Raw genomic sequence first — 19461 nt, forward strand, 5'->3', positions numbered from 1 at the left:
AGTACCGACAATGGCAAAATCAGCTGTGTCAACTGACCGATGTCCTCCTTATAAACAGCTGGGAGTTTGTGGCAAAAGTGGGACAGCTGTCTCATAGGAGAAAGGGAAGACTGCAGATGCCAGAGATCAGAGTCAAGAGTGTGTTGTTGGAAAAGCACAGGAATCCTGAAGGGCTTATGCCCGAAGCGTCGATTTCCCTACTTCTTGGATGCTGCCTGACCTGCTGTGCTTTTCCAGCAATACATTCTCGACAGCTGTCTCATAGACTAGTCAAGCATTAGCCTGACATAATAATATTCATGGGATCATACTTTACAAAATCCCAAACATCATCACCACTGTGACGATGAATTGTCCCACTGGCACAGTGGAATATGGAGTATAAAGTAGAGAGGGAATTACCTTAGGAGCTTTCAACACTGACTCCACACACTTAGGGTATCAGGACAACATTGGAAAAGGAAGCCTCTTTCCCCCCCCACCTTGGCTGGTAATCATAAAAAATAGGTACAGCATTAGGCCATTCAATCCCTTGAGCCTGCTCTGCCATTCAATTGGATCAGGGCTGATGCGATGTTCATCACATCCACTTTCTTACCCTTTCCCCATCACCCTTGATTCCCCGACTGATCAAGAATCTATCTCAGCCTTAAATGTACGCGAGCACTTTGCCCTCACAGCTCTCTGTGATGAGGAGCTCCAAAGACTCACCTCTTTCTAAGAAAAGAAATTCCTCCTTCTCTCGGTCTTAAATGAGGTGCCTGTTTATTCTGAGACTATGCCCTCTGCTCCTGGACTCTCCCATAAGGGGAAACATCCTCTCAGTATTTACCTTGTCAAGCCCCATAAGAATCCTAAATGTTTCAGTGCGATCACCTTTGATCCATCTAAACTCCAGTGAGTAGATTCCCAATCTGTTTCACCTTTGCTCATAAAACAATGACCACACCAGGGATCACCCGTCTCTGAACCACCTGGAATGGAATAATATCATTCCTTAAATAAGGGGAACAAAGCTGCTCACAGTACTCCAGGTCTGATCTCACTAGACTTTGTCCAGCTAGACTTCCCTACTCTTATACTCCAACGTCCTTGAAATCAGGGCTACAATTCCACTAGCCTTCCCAATTACCTAGCTTTCTGTGTTTCATGTCCAACTACTTTCCAAGTCCCTTTCTGCAGTTTCTCTTCTTTTCAATAATATTCTGATCTTCCATTCGCCCTTCCAAAACAACTTCACTTTTCCCACAGTACACCCCATTTTCCAACTTTTCGTCCAGTTACTTAATCCATCAGATAAACTACTTACAATGAATCAGGACTTTTGCAGATTGAACACCACTTGGGGAAAAAAGAAACACTGAGGGCAGCAAGGTTGCAGGATGTCGTCTGGACAGAGGATACCAATGTCCAGCACCAACAGTGGCTCAGCAGCCACACTACTGATTGAGCTGGTCATGTTGGAAAGTGACATAGCTGCTAGACTGGGTCTGGGGAGGTGGTGAGGGAACGAACAAAAGGAAAAAAACATACTTGACTCTGCCTTAACAATCTGCCTGCTGAAAAGGCATCTTTATGCAACAGTATTGATAAGACTGACTACCACACAGTCCTTATACAGGCACAATCCCATCTACATTATGTTGGGTGGACCATGACGGTGCTAAACCACTGTCTGAACCCCGTGAAGTTTCGTAGCTTCAGGTTAAGTGTACTGACTTGTCCTGGATCTAGACTGGACATCGATGACTCACTGTGGGCCAACAGCAGTGGTGAAACCATGCTCCAACACAATTTTCAACTCTCGGCCGAGCATATCCCTCAATCTCTCATTATCAATAAGCCAGAGTCAACCCTGGTTCAATGGAGAGCGCGGTGGGGGGGGGGGGGGGGGGGGGCAAGCCAGAAGCAGCATCAGGTATGCCTAATATTGAAGTTTTACTAAACAAGTCTACTTGTGACCAAACAGCAAAAGCAGTAAACAATACACAGAGCTAAGTGATCCCATTACCAACGGATCAGATCTAAGCTCTGCAATCCTGTTACATCCAGTTGCAAATGTTGGTGGACATTTAAACAACTTATTTGAGGAGGAGGAGGCTTCACAAATATCCCTATCCTCAATGATGGAAGAGCCCAGAACATCAGTCAAAGGATAAGGCTGAAGTTTTCACAACAATCTTCAGCCAGAAGTGCTGAGTGGATGATCCATCTCAGCCTCCTCCATAGATCTCCAACATTACAGATACTAGTCTTCAATTCACTCCACATGATATCAAGAAATGGTTTGAGGCACTGGATATTGCAAAGGCTTTGCCAACCTTCCAGCATTAATCCTAAAGATTTGTGCTCCAAAACTTGCCGCTCCCCGAGCGAAGCTGTTCCAGTACAGCTACAATACTGGCATCTACCCAACAATGTGGGAAATAGTCGAGGTATGTCCTATACACACAAAGCAGGACAAATCCAACTCAGCCAATTACCACCCCATCAATCTACTCTTAATCATCAGTAAAATAATGGAAGGGTTATCAAGCAGCACTTACCTGCTCACTGATGGTTGGTTCGGGCCACTCATCTGCTGACATCATTACAGTCATGGTACATTCAGGGGCAGAGAACGGCAACTCTAGGGGTGAGGTGAGAGTGACTGCCCTTGACATCAAGTCCACACTCAACTGCATGTGGCATCATGGAACCCTAACTAGATTGGTGGTTCTGGGAATGGGTAGAAAACCCACCGCTGTTGGAGTCATACCTGGCACAAAGGAAGATGGTTGTGGTTGGTGAAGGTCAATCACATGAGCCCCAGAACATCTCAGCAGGAGTTCCTCAGGGTAGTGTGCAAAGTCCAACAATTTTCAGCTGCTGCATTATTAGCGTTCTGTCCATCGTAAGGCCAGAATGGGGAGTTCTCTGCAGGCCCCTCCAGCATCCCAAGCTCCATCTTCCTGCTGGCAAGGATATACAGGATGGCTATGAGAGAGACAATGGGGAAAGGTGACATAAAACAGGGATGGGAGTGAGGGGGAACTCCACACCTCTGCCTCCTTGCCCCAGAAACTTACAATTCAAGTTTCACTTGCCACCTCATGTTCAGAAACTTGACTCTGCCCCATGCAGACAGGCTGTCCTGCTGTATCTCATATTTCTAAGCCACAAGGCTTAGCACCATGTAGGCTAAGTAAAAAAAGCAGCCTGTACAAGAAACAGAAAATGCAAGAGCTACTCAGCTACTAGCTCGGGGGGAAGATGATCGCCTAGTGGTGTTATCGCTACAACATTAATCCAGAAATCTAAGATAATGTTCTGGAGACTCATGTTCGAATCCCATCACAGCAGATGGTGGAATTTGAATTCAATAAACAAAATTGAAATCAGCGTCTATTGATGACCATAAAATGATTTTTGGAAAAACCCATCGGGTTTACTAAAGCCCTTCATGGAAGGTAATTGACTATCCTCACCTGGTCGGGCCGACATGTGACTCCAGACCCACAGCAATGTGGGTGACTCCCAATTCCCCTCTGAACTGGTCTAGCAAGTCATTCAGTTGTACCAGTCGCTACAAAGTCTCAAAAAAAGGAACTGGACTGATCATCTGGCATCGACCTATGCACCAGAAAAGACAACGGCAGAAAGAGCCCCCTGTCAACCCTGCAAAATCCTGTAGGGTCTAGTGCCAACACTGGGAGAGCTGTCTTACAGACTAGCCAAACAACAGCCTGACACAGTCATACTCACAGTATCATAACTTACAATGTCCCGGACACCACCATCACCAGCCCTGGATATGTTCTATCTCAGCAGCAGGACAGACCCAGCGGAGGTGGTTTATAGTCAGAAGAGAGTTGCACAGGGAATCCTCAACATTGACTCCGAACCTCATGAAGTCTTGTAGCTTAAGGTTAAGTGTGGGCAAGGAAACGTCTTGCTGATTACCATGTACCATCCTCCCTCAGCTGATGAATCCATGTTGAATAATACTTAAAGGAAGCACTAAGGAACAAAATGTACTCTGGGTGGGGGAGTTCAATGTCCACCACCAAGAGTGGCTCAGGAGCAGTACTACTGATTGAGCTGGTCGGGTCCGAAAGGACACAAATGCTAGACTGGGTCTGTAGCAGATGGTGAGGGAACCAACAAGAGGGAAAAACATACTTAACCTCATCCTTATCAATCTGCCAGCTGCAGATGTATCTGTCCATGACAGTATTGGTAAGAGTGACCACCGCACTGTCCTTGTGGAGATGAAGTCTTGCCTTCACATTAAGAATACCCTCCATCGTGTTGTGTGACACTATTGCCTTGTTAAATGGGACAGATTTCGAACTGATCTAGCAACTCAAGACTGGGCATCCATGAGACGATGTGAGCCATCAACAGCAACAGGATTATACTCCAGCACAATCTGTAACCTCATGGCCCGGCATATCCTACACTCAACCATTACCATCAAGGCAGGGGATCAACCCTGGTTCAATGGAGAGTGCAGGAGGGCATGCCAGGGGCAGTACCAGGCAGACCTAAAAATGCGATGCCAATCTGGTGAAGCCACTGAACAGGACTCCTTGCATGTCAGACAGCATCAGCAGCAAGAGATAGACAGAGCTAAGCGATCCCATAAGCAACGGATAAGATCTAAGCTCTGCAGTCCTGCCACATCTAGTTGTGAATGATGGTGGACAACTAAACAACTCACTGGAGGAGGTGGCTCCACAAATATCTCCATCCTCAATGATGGAGGAGCCCAGCATCATCAGGGCAAAAGATAAGGCTGAAGCTTTTGCAGTAATCTTCAGTCATAAATGCCGAGTGGATGATCCATCTCGGCCTCCTCCAGTGGTTGCCAGCATCACAGGTACCAATCTTCAGCCAATTTGATTCACGCCACATAATATCAAGAAAGGGCTGGAGGTACTGCATACTGCAAAGGCTATGGGCCCTGACAACATTCTGGCAACAGTACTGAAGACCTGTGCTCCGGAATTTGTCACTCCCCTAGCCAAACTGTTCCAGTACAGTTACAACAGTGGCATCTACCAGACAATGTGGGGAATAGTCCAAGTATGTCTTGTACACAAAAAGCAGGACAAATCCAACCCAGCCAATTCCTGCCCCATCAGTCTGCTCCCGATCATCAGGAAAGTGATGGAAGGGGTCATCAACAGTGCTATCAAGCAGCACCTGCTTAGCAACAACCTGCTCAGTGACACCCAGTTTTATACAGAGGAACCTCGATTATCCGAATTTCAGATTATCCGAACAAGATCGCAAGGTCCGAAAGCATGGCTAAACTACGTTATCCAGCATTTGGTTATCTGGCATTCAATTATCCGAACAAAATATGCCTGTGGCCTTCGGATAATTGAGGATCTCTGTACAGGGGAACACTATCACCTGCAAGTTCCCTCTAAGCCACTCACTATCCTGACTTGGAAAATATATTGCCGTTTCTTCACTGTCACTGGGTCAAAATCCTGGAATTCCCTCCCTCATGGCAGTGTGGGTCAACCCGTACCAGGTGGACTGCTGCAGTTCAAGAAGGGAGCTTACTACCACCTTCTCGGGGCGGCATGGTGGCTCAGTGGTTAGCACTGATGCCTCACAGCACCAAGGGACCTGGGTTCGATCCTGCCCTCAAGCGACTGTCTGTGTGGGGTTTGCACATTCTCCCCATGTTTGTGTGGGTTTCCTCTGGATGCTCCGATTTCCATCCACAATCCAAAGATGTGCAGGTTAGGTGAATTGGCCTTGCTAAATTGTCCCATAGTGTTCAGGGAGGTGTAGGTTAGGTGTATGAATCAGGGGTAAATGTAGGGGAATGGGTCTGGTGGGATACTCTTCCGAGGGTCCGTGTGGACGTGTTGGGTCAACGGGCCTGTTTCCATACTGTAGGGATTCTAATTCTAAGCTAGGGACGGGTAATAAATACTGGCCAGACAGCAACACCCATATCCCACAAAATTGAATTTTAAAAAAACTGACATCATCTGTCCCAAAAGAAACAGAACTAACATTTCAGGTCAATGACCTCTCATCAGGACTGCAACATTAGCTCAATTTTTCTCTCTAACTATTGCCCAATCTGCCGAGATTTGTAGCATTTGCTGCTTTCATTTCTGATTTCCAGCTTCTGCAGTTTTCAGCGTTCTGATGAATGGATTTGTAGCCACACAAAGCTATTCCCTTGGGTGCCACATCTGACCATTTTCTCCTGGCGTGACTCCATTTTGAACATCTCAGTGTTAATGAGATGCCAGAGTGAAAGTTTCCTGAGCTGCTGAGCTGGGGTGGGGTAGGAAGCTTTGGTTTCAGTTGATCATTAGGATTAGAATGGTGCTGGAAAAGCACAGCAGGTCAGGTAGCATCTGAGGAGTAGGAAAATCGATGTTTCGAGCAAAAGTCTTTCAGGCTTCATTCCTGGTGAGGGGCTTTTGCCCGAAGCGTCAATTTTCCTGCTCCTCGGATGCTACCTGACCTGCTGTGCTTTTCCAGCGCCACTCTAATCTAGACTCTGATTTTCAGTATCTGCTGTCCTCACTTTTGCATTAGGAAGAGATAATGTTCCTCCAAAAATCAAATTGATGTGGTCACAGACTCTTTGTTTTGTTGCAGACTTCAGGCCTTAGTAAGGCCATCAATAGAAAGAAATGTGTCCCCACTGAGAGGCATTGCTCACAGTTTGGGAATCCCTGTGTTACTATCGAACATAGAACATGGAATAGTACAGCACAGAACAAGCCCTTTGGCCCATGGTGTTGTGCCAACAGTTAATCCTAATTTAAAATAAAATAACTTAACCTACACACCCCTCAACTCACTGCTACCCACGTGCATGTCCAGCAGTCGCTTAAATGTCCCCAGTGACTCTGCTTCCACCACCACCGCTGGCAATGCATTCCATGCATTCACAACTCTCTGCGTAAAGAACCTACCTCTGACGTCCCCTGCATGTTTATGCACCATCAAGAAGTAAAGCATATTTTATAATTTATAATAATTTACAAGTTTTAGTTTGCAGAGGCAACACAATGGCTCAATGGTCAGCACTGCTGCCTTCCAGTGCCAGGGGCCCCGGTTTAATTCCACCTTCAGGTGACTGTGTGGTGTTTGCACATTCTCCTCGTGTCCATGTGGGTTTAGATGCTTCCCTTTTTCCGAATGAGCAGACCATGGGGAACCTTATCAAACATCTTGCTAAAATCCCTGTACACTACATCCACTGCTCTACCTTCATCAACGTCTTTTGTCACATCCTCAAAGAATTCAATAAGGTTTGTGAGGCATGACCTGCCCCTCACAAAGCCACGCTGACTATCTCTAATCAAACTGTGGTTTTCCAAATAATCATAAATCCTGTCTCTCAGAATCCTCTCCAGTACTTTGCCCATCACTGACGTAAGACTAACTGTTCTGTAGTTCCCAGTATTATCTTTATTCCCGTTCTTGAACAAGGGTATAACATTTACCACCCTCCAATCACTGCAGTGGACAGTGAGGACATAAATATCATCACCAAAGGCACAGCAATCTTTTCCCTCACTTCCTTCCAGGGTATATCCCATCTGGCACAGGGGACTTATCTATTTTTATGTTTTTCAAAGTTTTCAGCACATCCTCCTTCCTAACATCAACCTGTTCAAGCATATCAGTCTGTTTGACACTGTCCTCAGAAATGTCAAGGTCCCCCTCATTAGTGAATACTGAAGCCAAATATTCATTAAGGACCTCCCATACTTCCTCCAACTCCAGGCACAAGTCCCCTTCATTATCCCTGATCAGCCCTACCCTCACTCCGGCCACTCTCTTATTCCTCACGTAAGTGTAGAGCATCTTGGGGCTTTCCTTAATCCTACCTGCTAAACCTTTCTCATGCCCCCTTTTAGCTCTCCTAAGTCTATTTGTCAGTTTCTTCCTGGCTACCTTGTAACCCTCTAAAACCCTCTCTGGTCCTTGCCTCCGATGATACTTCAAACAACCTTTGGAGTAAAGAAGTTTCTCTTTATTTCACTCCTAACTCTCTTGCTGACAATCTTGTAATTGTGATCCCTCATTACTGACATACCAACTACTAGGAACAGAATATCCTTCCTTCACCTGTCAAAATTGCTCATAATTTTGAACACCTCAATGTGGTCACCTCTGAATTTTCTCTGCTCCAAGGAGAATAAGCCCAGTTTCTCTCATCTTTCCTCGTGTATGAAATCCCTCATTCTTGGTTATCATTCTAGTCAATCACCTTTGCACACTCTGCAGGGCTTTAACATCCTCCCTTAAATAAGGTGCCCAGAGCTGAATGCAATGCTCTAAATGTGGTCTGACCAAAGATTTGTAGAGGTGTAGCATAATTTTCTTGCTTTTATATCCTATCTCCTTATTTATATAAATCTATAAGCCTTCTGAAGAACTGTTTCAACTTGCCTGGCCACTTTCAGAGAATCATGTACATTGTACAAGGTTCCAGTGTTCCTTTCAGAGTTGTACCATTGAACCTGTATTGTCTCTCTCTGTGTTTCTTCTCTCAAAATCCTATACCTCACATTTCTCTGCATTGGAATTCATCTGCGAGGTATCTGCCCATTTGGCCAACTTGTCAATGCCCCTCTGAAGTCGCTCAGGGCCATCCTCACAATTCTCTAGCCTGGTATCATCTGTAAATTTTGAAATTTTGCCTGTAATATCCATCTTCGAATCATTTATATGTGTCAGAAAAAGCAAGGGTCCCAAAAGTAATCCCTGGGGAACATCACTTTCAACTCGCCTGCAGTCTAAGAAATGCCCATCTGTGCCAACCCTCTGTTTTGTCTCCTTCAACCGGTTTCTAATCCATGACGTCAAAGACCCATCAAGCCCAAACATTTCTAATTTGCAAACCAACCTGCCATGCTGTACTGTATCAAATGCTTTCTGAAAGTTCAAAAATACAACATCCAGAGCACAAACCTCATCCAGTGCCTGTGTCACCTTGTCAAGGAACTCAATTAAAGTTATCAGCTGTGACCTACCCTTGACAAAGCTATGTTGACTGTCTCATATTAACTTATTTTTCTCTAGGTAAACATTTATCTTAGCCTATATTATGGCCTCCTTTTTATTCTCTTATTTCTTTTTATTTCTTTCCATCATTTATTTCTTTTGGTTTTGGACTGTAGACTAAAGAAAGGAAGGTATTGCTTCAAACAGAAAAGACTGTGCAAAGATATAGCAGTAGCTTTAAAACTCCTGTTTACCGGAGCAGATATAACTTCTTTTCCTGGAACAGCGATAACAGAAGCAGAGACCATGGACCTGATGGTTCTGCTTGACAACAATGTCCTGATTGGCTCCTGACCTGGTGGCTCAGTGGTTAGAGCTGCTGCCTCACAGCACCAGGATCCTGGGTTCGATTCCAGCCTTGGGCTTCTGTCTGTGTAGAGTTTGCACATTCATCTGTGTGGGTTTCCTCCCACAATCCCAAGATGTGCAGGTCAGGTAAATTGGCTATGCTATGCTAAATTGCCCGTAGTGTTCAGGGAATGTGGGTTAGGTGTATTAGATGGGGTAAAATGTAGGGGAACGAGCCTGGGTAGGTTACTCTTTGGAGGGTTGGTATGGACATACTGGGCCAAAAAGGCCTGTTCCACACTGTAGGGTATTTGATTCTATTCTATAAAAGGTGACCATGGTTTAGGTGGGGCAGAGATCCACACAGCCAGCAACGCCAGGGTGCATTGAAAACAATCTCTTTCTCTCCTTTGTGGAGGTCCCAGAGAATCTGCAGTGACATCTTCCTCTACAGATCACCTATTGAGGGAAGGATAAAACAACTTTAAAGACAGCGAAGGGAAAAAAAATTCTCATGCAGTGAATGAAAGAGAATATTATTGTGCAAATAACAACAAAGAACTCAAAATAAATTGAAAGGAAGAGGAAGAAAGCAGCTGTTCCAATGCTTATGCTCAGCCTGGTGCTGTCCAATAGCATTTGTCTGATATTTTCTTTTCTCACCCTTAATAGCCATGTTTGTTGTTTTCGTGCGTCTGTTTGTTTGTGAAGGAGATATTTAACAAGTGATATAATTTCCATTGTCAAATCTCCCAATTGTTGGGAATCTGAGATAGCAGCAAAGTACTGGAGAGACTCAGCCGAGCTGGCAGCTTCAGGGGAGAAAGAAATAGAGTTAACATTTCAAGAGCAATGTGACTCATCTTCGGACCTAAAAGGGGTCGGAAAATTGTGGTTTTTCTGCTGTCAATAGAGGGGAAGGAGGAGTGAGAGGAACAGATTGTGAGGGTGAAGTCTAGAGTGAAAAACAAAGGGAGTGCTTTTAGATTAGATTACTTTAAGTGTGGAAACAGGCCCTTCGGCCCAACAAGTCCACACCGATGCGCACCCATCCAGACCCATTCCCCTACATTTAACACTACAGACAATTTAGCATGGCCAATTCACCAGACCTGCACATTTTTGGACTGTGGGAGGAAACCGGAGCACTCAGAGGAAACCCATGCCAACACGGGGAGAATGTGCAAACTCCACACAGTCGGGAATTGAACCCAGGTCTCTGGCGCTGTGAGGCAGCAGTGCTAACCACTGTGCCACCCACAATGCTAAAGGTGGTTAAAGAGAAATGAAGATGTAAATTGCGTATGAATGATGATAGGTCAGCTCTGCTGGGAACAAAGTCAATGAGACACAAACATAACAGGACCGGGAGACAGGAATGTAGTAAACTGGGCAATGTAACCAGGCCATGTTCTGTTGTTGTGAAACTCAGTATTGTATCCTAGAGGTTGTCAGGTGCCTAAGTGAAAAATAAGGTGCTGTTCTTTGAGCTTGTGTTACGCTTCTTTGGAACTCTGTAGCAGACCAAGGCAGAAAGATGACTTATTAAAACGCCAAGCAGCTGGGAGATGGGACATTCTGATGAACAGAGCTGAAGTGTTCTACAATGCAGTCACCTTATCTGTGAGCTTTTTCCATTCTGTCAATATGAGATCGCACCATTTTCCAGCCTGTTCCAGTGCTGATGAAGAGGCATAGCGGACTCAAAACATTAGCTCAGTTTCTCTCTCCACAAATGATTTGAGGTTCTGCAGCATTTATTGCTTTTATTCATTGGTTCAAGCTGATTTCAAACAGTTATTTTCTTGTTAAGTACAGGAACCTGGTGAGTGTTTTCTTTTAACCTGTCATTCGGGTAAACTGTGGTCTTTGGATAGTGTGATAATATTTTCACATTGTGTCACATTGGAGGTGTAGAGGACAACAAAGAGGGTTACCTCAGATTACAACAGGATCTGGACCAGATGGGCCAATGGGCTGAGAAATGGCAGATGGAGTTTAATTCAGATAAATGCGAGGTGTTGCATTTTGGGAAAGCAAATCTCAGCAGGACTTATACACTTAATGGTAAGGTCCTAGGGAGTGTTGCTGAACAAAGAGACCTTGGAGTGCAGGTTCATAGCTCTTTGAAAGTGGAGTCGCAGGTAGATAGGATAGTGAAGAAGCCGTTTGGTATGCTTTCCTTTATTGGTCAGAGTATTGAGTACAGGAGTTGGGAGGTCATGTAGCGGCTGTACAGGACATTGGTTAGGCCACTGTTGGAATATTGTGTGCAATTCTGGTCTCCTTCCTATCGGAAAGAGGTGAAAATGGAAAGGGTTCAGAAAAGATTTCCAAGGATATTGCCAGGGTTGATGGATCTGAGCTACAGGGAGATGCTGAACAAGCTGGGGCTGTTTTCCCTGGAGCATCGGAGGCTGAGGGGTGACCTTATAGAGGTTTACAAAATTATGAGGGGCATGGATAGGATAAATAGACAAAGTGTGTTCCCTGCGGACGGGGAGTCCAGAACTAGAGGGCATAGGTTTAGGGTGAGAGGAGAAAGATATAAAAGAGACCTAAGGGGCAATTTTTTCATGCAGAGGGTTGTACGTGTATGGAATGAGCTACCAGAGGATGTGGTGGAGGCTGGTACAATTGCAACATTTAAAAGGCATTTGGATAGGTATATGAATAGGAAGGGTTTGGGAGGGATATGGGCCAGGTGCTGGCAGGTGGGACTAGATTGGGTTGGGATATCTGGTCGGCATGGTCAGGTTGGACCGAAGGGTCTGTTTCCGTGCTGTAAATCTCTATGACTCTAACTCCGGAAATGGTGGGCTGTGTGATCGCCTGCACACTTCGCCAGTTAGTCATGACATTACTGCAAACAGCAAATGCTGGTCAGGCAGCATCTATGGAGAGAGAGCACATGAGAGTTTCGAGTCTAGATGATTCTTCATCACAGCTGTCGTGAAGTGTGGAGGGACAGCATTTATGTTATTGTTCAGGAGGGTGGTGGTGGGGGTATGGGTGTAGGGTGCTGGTGGAGATAAGGTGTTAGTAGTTTGATTGGAAAGTGAGAATAGCAAACCAATGGTGTGTCTCCTGCCACACGGGAAAGGACATCAAGTGGGATGGGGAGGGGAGGACATGGTAACAAGTTAACAGAAAGGAAAGAAATGGTTCACAGTTTGAAGGTGTCAAACTCAATATTAAATCCAGAAGGCTATACAGTGCCTAGTCTGAAGATGAGATGTTGTTCCTCCAGTTTGTGCTGTGATTCACTGGAACACTGCCGAAGACAGACTAGTGGGCACGTGAGCGGGACGTTTAAAGTGAGAAGGGGAGGATTTAAAGGGACCTAAAGGGTAACGTTTTCACACAGAGGGTGCCAGAGGAAGTGGTGAAGGCTAGTACAAGTACAACATTTACTGTACTGGATGGATATATGAATAGGAAGGGTTTAGAGGGATATGGGCAGGGTGCTGGCAATTGGCACTAGATTGGGTTGGGATATCTGGTCAGCATGGATGAGTTGGACCAAAGGATCTGTTTCTGTGTTATACATCTCTACAATTCTATGACTCTCAATGTTTTTACTATTCAGCACCAGACTGGACAACATTATATATTATCAAGTTAACAAGGTGCTTAGGAAATTATAAAATAATTAGGTAGAATTGAATTTGTGCAGTGATAGTGTCCTTCCCTCTGGACCTGGAGGCCTAAATTCATATTTACTTGCTCCAGGTTAGATTCGATTCCCTACAGAGAGGAAACAGGCCCTTTGGCCAATCAGTCCACACTGACCCTCCAAGAAGTAATTCACTCAGACCCATTTCCCTCTGACTAATGCACCTAATACTATGGGCAATTTAGCATGGCCAATCCACCTGACCTGCACATCTTTGGACTGGGAGAGGAAACCCACACAGACAGGGGAAGAATGTGCAAACTCTACACAGACAGTTGCCTGAGGCTGGGATTGAACCTGGGACCCTGGGGCTATAAGGCAACAATGCTAACCACTGAGTCATCATGCCGCCAGAGGTGTGGCATAGCATTGCTGAACAGGTTGATTAAAATAATCTATGGCTAGGTAGAGTCAAGGTGATAGCTTGACAAATTTATTGGATTATTTAAGGACTTAAGCAGCATTGTGAATAAAGGAGAACCATTGGTTCTAAAATATTTGGATTTTCAAAAGACTTTTGGTAGTTGTCATATGAAAGGTTAGTACACATATTTGGAGGGGACCAGTTAATGTTATATAAGGTCATGGTTTTGAAAGAATTAATATTCACATTCTCCTGGCTCTAACCGTTCTATTGATGTCACACAAAGTCTGTGGGTGAGAACACTTGTTAATTAAGAACAGTTTTTGGATGTAGGTTTGCTCACTGAGCTGCAAGGTTCATTTCCAGATGTTTCATCACTCTACTAGGTAACATCTTCAGTGGGCCTCAGGCGAAGCACTGCTGAAAATTCCTGCTTTCTATTTATATGTTTGGGTTTCTTGGGGGTGGTGATGTCATTTCCTGTGGTTCCATGGTTGCAGCTCAGCAAGCAAACCAAAACATCAACCTGAGCTACAAATCTTCCCAAAACCAACTAAGAGCAGTGCCACTTCTGTAGATAATCAGGTGTGGTGTACACTCCAATAGTAATCTCCAGACAGGCCCAAGACGAAGGAGAATTAGTGGCAGCAAACTACCTCAACCGACTGTTACCCAATATTGCATACTGTTCGAGACAGCAAACACCACAAGATACCAGACGATGGAAAATATCTTAACTAATAGATAGAAAGCTAAGGGATGAGCTATCTGATGGCCTGAACAATAGCAAATGAAATTTAATCTTGAAAAGTATGAGGTAAAGTTTTTTTGGAAGACTAACATGGCAAGGATGTAGTTATTGAATGGTAGGACACTAGGAAGTACAGAGCAACTTTGATGTGCATGTCCATAGCTCCTTGAAGACAGCAGGACAGGTAGATACGGTGGTTTAAAAGGCATATGGGGTGCCTATATTAGCCAAGTCATTGAATACAAGAGCAAGGAGGTCATGGTGGAGCCCCCCTCCCCACCCCACACTCCTGATGAAGGGATTATGCCCGAAACATCGACTCTCCTGCTCCTCGGATGCTGCCTGACCTGCTGTGCTTTTTCCAGCCACACTTTTTGATTCTGATTCACCAACATCTGCAGCAATTTTTCTCCCATACATAAAATTAGGTTCGGCTACATTTGCAGTACTGTTTGCAGTTCTGACTGTCCCACTATAAGAAGGATGTGACTACACGAGAGAGGGGGCAGAAGAGATTTGTTGCCTGGGCAGGAGTGATTCAGCTGTGAAGGGAGACTAAATAGGCTGAGGGTGTTTTCCTTGGAGCAGGGAAAGCTGAGGGGGAGAGGGGATCTGATTGATGTGTACAAAACTCTGAGGAACATAGGGAGAAACGTTTCCTCTTAGTAGAGGATGCAATCACCACAGGGTACAGCTGTAAGGTAAAGAACAGGATTTGGGTATCGGGTATCTTGAACTCACTGTCGAAAACAATGGGCGAGACGGGAACCCTCAATACATTTAATAACTACCTAAATAATTATTCATTTAATTTAAAGAGCACTTATAGTGCATTGTAAGGCATGGCTGAGGATCAAGTGGTGGAAAATAAGAATAGAATAGATGGATATTAATGACTGGCATAGCACGATGTGCCGAATGGCCTTCTTCCATGCTGTAAAAATTTGATGACTCTGGAAAACAGACAAACTTCAAGTTTGATTAGATTCTCTACAGTGTGGAAACAGGCCCTTCGGCCCAACAAGTCCACACCGACCCTCTGTAGAGCAACCCAACCAGACCCATTCGCCTACATTCACCCCTGACTAATGCACCTAACACTACAGGCAATTTAACATGGCCAATTCACCTGACCTGCACATCTTTGGACTGTGGGAGGAAACCCACGCAGACACAGTGAGAATGTGCAAACTCCACACAGTCACACAAGGCTGGAATCAAACCTGGGACCCTGGTGCTGTGAGGCAGCAGTGCTAACCACTGAGCCACTGTGCCATCAGCTGAGACCAGTGGAAGCCACAAGGATCAGCGCCTAAGCCTCGGCTTTGCAGGATCTACATTAATGACCTAGCTGCTGGTATCTAGAGCAACATATCCAAATTTATTGGCAATTGTCTCCTCTCCCATTCTTAGGGCCAGCACTCACTCTCCCTCAGCCATTGCACACATATATTTTGCTAAAGCTGATGGACTACACCCCTCAGTATCACACAAAGCCTGTTCACTCCAGGACACTTAGCATCCTCCCAAACCATGACCACTTCCTGTCCTCTGTTTTCCTACTCATTCACTGGAGACACTCACCGGCTCACTAACTTATGCAGCACCATTAACTGCTCTTGTATCCACTTTGATCATATTTAACCCCTCCCTTTGTCTTATTGCACGGAAAAGTGACCCATTGCCCAGGCTGTTGTCTTAACAGCACTCTAACTGACCAATTTGTAATCTCTACACAGCTTGCACTTGATCTGCAGGACTGACTGTGATCTAGACAGGAAAAGGATGAACCCCTTGTCTAATGCTGGTGCTACCCAATTGACTGCCGTAAAAAACAGAAGGTGCCGGAGAAACTTGGCAAGTCTGGTAGCGTCTGTGCTGAGAGGAACAGTTAATGTTTCAAGTCCCTTTTCTTTGGAATACCACTAAAGTTTGACACTTTAACATGGTGATTTGTCTGAAGCACACGTGGTGTGTTTGTTACAGTATCTGCAGCTGTTTTGTTGGCATAGCACAGTACTGTCCAATAAAATATCCAGCATCTATGTGACTGATACATTTACAGTTCAATGCTGACCACTGTGACAAGTGCCTCTGCATTAAAAAACAAGCTAAACTTAAGAGACTATATACCCCCTTTGTCTTATTGCATGAAAAATTGACCCACTGCCTGGACTATTGTCATAACAGCACCCCAACTGACCTATTTGTAATCTCTAAACAGCTTGCATTGGATTTGCAGGACTAGCTGTGATCTGGACTGGAAAAGCTGTCTGTAATTCAGCATTCCCCAAGACCTTGAGCCCGAAGAAAGCCATATCACTGATAAAGATTGGCAAACTCCAAGTAAGCACCAAAGTCACTGAGTACTAAAAAGTACATCAGTGCAAAAGCAGCGTGTGTAGATGTATGAAATGGCTTTGCACACAAAACAACCTGGTATGTACATATAGATTTGAAGCAACCATTGACCTCCAAGATAGAGTGTTGAAGGCCTGAACTGGTATATGATTTGATTCAAGAGCAAGCTGCTTGATTTGATAAGATTGGATGAATATTTGAGGAAATATTGGCCATGGAACATGTGGGACCACTATGTAGAAGGAGCAGTACCATTCTGCAGTCACCGGCTATCCACTCTGATTTTTCTGTTGAGTCCTTGCATCCAATGTCAATACGGTGAGTTGGGGTATTATTGAGATACCAATACATGCAAATCAGCTAGTTGCTACTCAAGCTTCAGATTCTGAAGTTACCATTTAAGGCTTAAGTGGAAATTTGTGAAAGTTTTCAAAAAAAACTGATTTGCAAAATTCTTATCATATTTACTCACCTCACTTGCCACTATCTCAGCTCATCAATTCTGCCCAATTTTACAGACCTTCCATCTTGCACCACCATTAATTGGGACTGTTGCAAAACTCTGCATCCTGCGTCCGAACTTAGACCAAATTGCTTTTGCTCTTTGTTCATGACTGATATTTTCTTCCAATCTAACAATGTTTCAATTTCAAAGTACTCATTTTTTCTTTCAAATGCTTTCATGGCACTACACTTACCTACTTTTATACTCACCCCCAGCTCTACAGCCCTCTGGTTTCAATGTACTCTCTCAATTCTAGCCTCTTGGGTATCTCTAGTTCTAAAACCACCAGGGTCACACATCAGCTGTTTGGACCCTGATCCGTGCATTTCACTCCCAGCGTCCTCCCCCCCCCCCCCCCCCCCGCCCCACCCCCCATGGGATTCTTCTTCAAATGGACCACTTTATCAACTTTTTGAGCCATATGTCGTAAAATCCACTCATGATTCAGTGCCAGATGTTGTTTGATAATGCTATTGCAAAGCCATTTAAGGCATTTAACTACATTAAGTTTTCATATTTTCTCATTTTTTGTCTTTTCTTCACTTCCTTTGTTTAGTCCTGTGCGGGCTTTCCAACTAGCGGGATATGGATGCTAGGGCAGTTGCATTCCTCCTACAGAATGGGGCAGGTGGGAGACCCTTCACACGTCTCTGTCGACTACATCTGCGGGAAGTGCACCCGACTCCAGCACCTCGGAAATCGAGTTAGGGAACTGGAGCTGGAGCTGGATGAACTGTGGTTCATCCAGGAGACTGAGGGGGAAATTGAGAGAATGTACAGGGAGGTGGTCACTCCTCAGACACAGGTTAAGGACAACTGGGTTACAGTCAGGGGGAGGAAAGGGAACTGATAGATAGAGCAGGATCCCCTGTGGTAATTCCCCTCAGCAATAGGTATACCGTTTTAGATACTGCTGGTGGGGACGGCCTACCAGGGGAAAGCCATAGTTGTCAGGTCTCTGGCACTGAGCCTGGCACTGGGGCTCAGAAGGGAAGGAGGGAAAAATAGAAAAGCGCTAGTGGTAGGGGACTCAATAGTCAGACGGATTGACAGGACGTTTTGTGGTCAGGAACAGGACTCCCGGAAGGTATGTTGCCTCCCCGGTGCCAGGATCCGGGATGTCGCCGATCGGGTTTACAGGATTCTGAAGGGGGACTGTGAGCAGCCAGAAATCGTGGCATATATTGGCACAAGTAATATAGCCAGGAAAGGGACTGAGGATCTGAAAAGTGACTACAGAGAGTTAGGTTGGAAGCTGAAGAGCAGGACGAGTAGACTAGTGATCTCAGGTTTGCTACCGGTGCCACGAGATAGTGAGGTGAGGAACAGTCAGTGAGTACAGCTTACCACGTGGCTGCGAAGCTGGTGCAGGAGGGAGGGCTTCAGATACCTAGACCATTGGGATACCTTCTGGGGAAGGTGGGACCTGTACATGAAGGACGGGTTGCACCTGAACTGGAGGGGCACAAATGTCCTGGGTGGGAGATTTGCTCGTGTGGCTTGGGAAGGTTTAAACTAGTTTGGCGGGGGGGGGGGTGGGAATCAGAGCCACATATCTGAGAGGGGGACAGTTGCAGATGGGGCAGTGCCAGGATGTAGTGAATCTATCAGGAAGGTTTCTCACACAATGAGACAAAGGGATTGGCTAAAGTGTGTCTGCTTTAAAGCAAAGAGTGTCAGAAAAGAAGAGTGATGAACTTAGAGCATGGATCAGTACTTGGGGCTACGATGTTGTGGCCATAACGGAGTGGATTTCGCAGGGGCAGGGATGGTTGCTTGATGTTCCAGGGTTTAGAATGTTTAAAAAGAACAGGGAGGGTGGAAAAAGAGGAGGGGGTGTAGCATTGCTAATCAGAGAGTGCATCTCAGCTACAGAAACGAAGGTTGTTGAGGAAGGTTTGTCTACTGAGTCAGTGGAGGTTAGGAACAGCAAGAGAACAGCCACCACATTGGGGGTTTTCTACAGACCCCCAAAAGCAGGAGGGAGATGGAAAAATTCATAGGCCGGCAGATTGTGGAAAAGTACAGATGTAGCAGGGTTGTTGTTATGGGTGTCTTCAACTTTCCCAATATTGACTGGAACCTCCTTAGTGCAGATGGTTTGGATGGAGCCGTTTTTGTCAGGTGTGTTCAGGAGGGTTTCCTTACTCAGTACATAGACAGGCCGATGAGGGGAGAGGCCATTTTGGATTTGGTGCTCAGCAACAAGCCAGGACAGGTGTCAGATCTCGCGGTGGGAGAACACTTTGGTGACAGTGACCACAACTGCCTGACATTTAGCATAACCTTGGTGAGTGAAAGGAGCAGTTACCAATGGAAGATATTTAACTGGGGAAAAGGGAGTTATGACGCTATCAGACACGAGTTAGGAAGTACAGATTGGGAGCAATTGTTCAACAGAAAAGGCACAGCAGGCATGTGGAGACTGTTTATGGAGCAGTTGTTGTGAGTGATGCACAAGTTTGTTCCGCTGAGAC

The sequence above is a fragment of the Hemiscyllium ocellatum genome, chromosome 33 (assembly GCF_020745735.1).
Source record: "Hemiscyllium ocellatum isolate sHemOce1 chromosome 33, sHemOce1.pat.X.cur, whole genome shotgun sequence".
NCBI lineage: Eukaryota > Metazoa > Chordata > Chondrichthyes > Orectolobiformes > Hemiscylliidae > Hemiscyllium > Hemiscyllium ocellatum.